The sequence below is a fragment of the Dermochelys coriacea genome, chromosome 2 (assembly GCF_009764565.3).
Source record: "Dermochelys coriacea isolate rDerCor1 chromosome 2, rDerCor1.pri.v4, whole genome shotgun sequence".
NCBI lineage: Eukaryota > Metazoa > Chordata > Testudines > Dermochelyidae > Dermochelys > Dermochelys coriacea.
The window spans coordinates 116546318-116550994 of record NC_050069.1 but is presented as its reverse complement, the minus strand read 5'-3'; positions in this window follow the sequence as shown (position 1 = coordinate 116550994).

Sequence of the window (4677 nt, the reverse complement as noted above, 5' to 3'; positions counted from 1 at the left end):
AAATAATTAAGAAGAAGAAGCCAAATCCTAAGGCCTGTATAGGTCCCCTTCACTGCACTAGCTAGACATACCCACAAATGGTCAAGCCTGTGTTGGAATGGCATGCTCAGCTAAACCACGGTTCTGACCAATGCATGAGCTCCCAGTCCCCTCCACTGCTAAGATGTCTCCACCAGGCAGGCCCTGCAGAGGGTTGCAATAGCACCTGATCCCAGAAAAAGAGAGAAAATGGGGTGGGATTTCAGCCATATTACTAATATGAGTCACTATACTAATTCCAGTGATTGCTGAGCATGCCCAGCAAACTACTGTGAACTACTAATGAGATGTGAACTACTACTAGATGTTTCTAGAAGGCTGAATAGATTCAACCATGAGTGTTCCTGCAATTAATAAAAAACACACTTCTCTCATGTCAGCTTCCCCCCTGAGTGTTCACTAAACATTACGAAGCGACCCGACTACATTCAAGGCCTCGCCTTGCCCTGAGATCACTTCCTGTTCCCTTTCCTCATCAGAATAGTCCCAATGACATGAACTGCGCTCATGAGCAGTCTTTGGTCCCCAATCCTTATCTAACACTACCTCCCTAGCAGAAGTTTGAACATGCCTTCGCCTGCCAAGTGGCTGAGCCTTCGTTGTGTGGATCCTGGACATGAGTCTCAACACATCTCTCCTTATCTTTAAACAAGCAGTACGAAAATATCCCCTTTGCAGAGTCCTTAGTATAACCATTGTTGTGTATTTTATGATGTTTTCATTAAGACTTTTCATCTATTTATTTTGATTTTCACTGATTTTGCAGCATCCAAAGGGTTTTCTAATGTGGGGGAGTGCTTGCTAAATTAAACTAAGAGTTAACCTTTTAAGCGAGTCTTTAGTATTCCAAGTATCCCTGCTGCTGGTGATGGCTTATCTTAAGTGATCACTCTCCTTACAGTGTGTATGATAAACCCATTGTTTCATGTTCTCTGTGTGTGTGTATATAAATCTCTCCTCTGTTTTTTCCAACAAATGCATCCGATGAAGTGAGCTGTAGCTCACGAAAGCTTATGCTCTAATAAATTTGTTAGTCTCTAAGGTGCCACAAGTACTCCTTTTCTTTTTAGTATTCCAAGTTACTTGTTATGGCTGAAAGAGACTCTTCTGTTGGGCGAGCCAGGCAAATGGGAGGGCTTTGCCTTTCATCTGTGAGCAGCTGAACTTGTAACTCCATAATTTACGGCCTGTCCGTAAGGTGCCACTTTGTTTTCTCAGCAGATAAATGGATTACTATGATGGACTGCAGCTGCTTTGTAGACATAGTTCAACCTTAACAGTAAAGTGTGCCTTTCCTTATTTGGAATCAGACCCATCCAAGAGGAAAAGTGTCTATTAGCAGGATGACAGGTTTCAGAGTAGCAGCCGTGTTAGTCTGTATTCGCAAAAAGAAAAGGAGTACTTGTGGCACCTTAGAGACTAACAAATTTATTTGAGCATAAGCTTTCGTGAGCTCACGAAAGCTTATGCTCAAATAAATTTGTTAGTCTCTAAGGTGCCACAAGTACTCCTTTTCTATTAGCAGGATCTTTGCCTTGGTAATACCAAACTCTTGAACAGTGGACTGCCTATATACATGCTTTCCTGCTTTGTAAGTATCCTCAAAGGGTTCCATTCAAGGGGTGCGTGGTGTATTTGATGGCTGCTGGTGGGGTTACATTTATTACATGTGTAATATTGTGAGATATTTACTGTGTTTATATATCCTGAAAATACACGTTTTATTGAATTCATCGGAGGTGCCAAACAAGCCAGCCATTTACTTTAATTCCTGAGTTAGGGTCAGATTGTGTCTGGAAGTGCATGAATGTGCAAGGGAAAGAAAGTGCACAGAGCAGTCTTTCCTCCCCAGCTTCCTCTGCCCTTTACCCAGGGGCCCAGCACAATCCCAGTTCTTGTGCTCAGGGAGTGCAGGGACTGCATGAGGCTAGCAACAACAGTGGAACTAACCTCTCCAGTGTGTGCGGAGGGGAGAGGCAGGTCAGACTTTCCATGTCCCTCTTCCCTCCCCATCCGGTGAAGTTGACCCCACCCTGGAGCAAATGTTTACTGTACCCTGGAAAAAGCTGTAGCAGGGGCTGCCTTGGCCCATGCTCTTCACACATTGTACCTGCTTGAGTCACACCACCTCTCAGCCCCTCCACACTCTTTCTATCACATGAGTGTGCCTTAAAAGACTTCAATTTGAAAGAGCCTTACACCTCCAAGTAATGGCGGGCCTACAGTGGAACTCTGGGTAAGAAACCTCTCTGAGTTTGGGGAAGTTTAGATCTGAATCAGCGTCTGAATTTCACAACTTGGGTCTATTTCTACCATCAAGAAAAAAAACAACTAATACTGGAAAAGAAAAAAACAAAATGATGAAAGAAAGAAAATGAAAATTGGGTTGGCTATAAAGAATTCTCTTCCTTCCCCCTACATCTGGGTTTTACCTCAACCAATGAATCTAAGCTAAACACTTTGGGGGATCAGAAAAATCCAGATATTTTGATGATCATCTTTAATGTTAAGCCCTTTTGTCCTCCAGCATTGTGTCTGGAAGCACGGAAAATAGATCACATACAAGCCTTTTCTCTCATTATTTCTGTCATGAATGCAAGCAGTGAAAATCTCACAGGAAACCCTGTTCTCATGAGATTTCCAGACCAAGAAATTAGGATAGTTTGGATAAGCTATGGAACCCACAATCCTGAATCCTTATCCAAATCGTTCCTCTCAAACTACAGCTCCCAGAAACAGTGTCATTTACGCTGTTAGGGTCAGACATTGGCTGGTGTACACTGGCATGGCACCACTGACTTCAGTAGAACTACACCAGTTTTTACCAGCTGAGAATTTGGCCCTTAGTTTCTAACCACATGCATCTGACTTATTTATTTTAAAAGAGACACTAATGTGCACTAATTTTCTCAATGAAATTGCACAGTAAATGAATGTCAGGGAATGCATCTCTCTGTACATCACACAGCAGCAGATTGAGAGGTTTCTTTTTTTTTAGCTCTGTCACACAGATCTAAAAATTAATTTGCGTCTTAAAAATGGATGATTGGTGCTGACAAACCCTGTATTTTCCAGAGCAGCAAGGCAGATTTTGATTAGGCTTCACTGAGTCCTAGATTCCATGTTCCAGTAACCACATGCTGTGGAGTGTGGGAGACTCACAGGTGACTGACCCGAGTCTGCAGCAGAAATTCTCACTGAAAGGCTGACAGCTGAACAGAGCTTTGGCCCGGCTGGAACAGAGGGAGGAAGCTGCAGAAACAGCAGAGGAAATGATGTCTGAATTCTGAGCACCGATGCCTGATTTATAGAATGCAGAACAGGTTGCTTCCAATCAAAATGTTAAGCCACTGGCTTGAAACAGCAAATGAATTAATTGTGCCATTTTCATGACATTCTGCTGTAGCTTAAACATATTAATAACTGTTCATCCCAGAAACAGCTTTTTCCTCCCATACGGGGGGGGGGGGGAACATCTATCTGAATTTTTTAGATTATGTGACAGGCTTGCAAACTGTTGTTAACTTCATTATATGGAATACGGATTAGGCTGCAGTACATTAATTTACTGGGAGTGAGAGCTGCCTGTTCATCTCCTTTCTGTTATGACATCTACAGTGAAAGCACACTGGGGGCCAGCCAGCTAGTGAATAATGGCCTAGAATATGAAGTTTGGTGGGGGGAGATGGCAAGATTTGTAACTGATATAACTGAATCCATTAAGCAAAAATTAAAAGGTCAGTAGTCCTTCAATAGATATGGTTCTTAATGAAATTATAGATCATGAAACCTGCCAGTTAAAAGTGGCATTAATTGACATGTAGTAAAAGGCTGTGCACATATGCCTTTCCAGTCAAACAAAAAATAGATACCGAGATTAAACACACACTGTTCATTTAGCTAGAGTCCATAACACTCAGCATTTGGCAATCTTACCCACTAGAACAGTCCAACCCTTCATCCTGCTTCAACATACAGGGCCTGCAGCTAGGAGGGGCTGAGCACCCTCAGCTCACAGTGAGCCAAATCCTGAGAGGTACTGAGCAAGTGCAATTCCCACTGACCTCACTGGGAGCTGCAGGAGTTTGGCACCATTCAGAATTTGGCCCACTGATTTCAGTACAACTTGGGTATGCTCAACCCCTGGCAGGAGGAGTCCAGCATCTCCCCCAGAGTAGGCCCGGAACAAGTAGATTTTTCATCTCTTTAGTGGCTGTTTATCATTTATCCATTCATGAGGGATCCACCTGTAATACTGTATGGACAAAATGGTGGGGGGAAAGTTTAAGCGCTGCTATTTGTGGGCCAACAGAATTCATGAAACATTAAAGAGATCCTTATCCGTGTCCTGAATTGTTACTGCCAAGTCTTCAGCTTTGCAGAAAACATATTCCTTTTGTCATTTTTATTCCTCATAGGTCTATTCGCCCTATGATTATGTTAACGGCCCTCACCACATGTGAACAATTACTTAGCATAAAAAAAGTGTGATGCTTAGGTACTTAAGTCTGAAATCTGTAATTGCCTATAGAAAAATCTATTTACATCATCTATTCAATATTTAGGGATCAGTGTCCATGAGCTTTTAGGCTGAAATTGTCAAGCCATGACAGTATGGTAACACTACCACCTCACAGC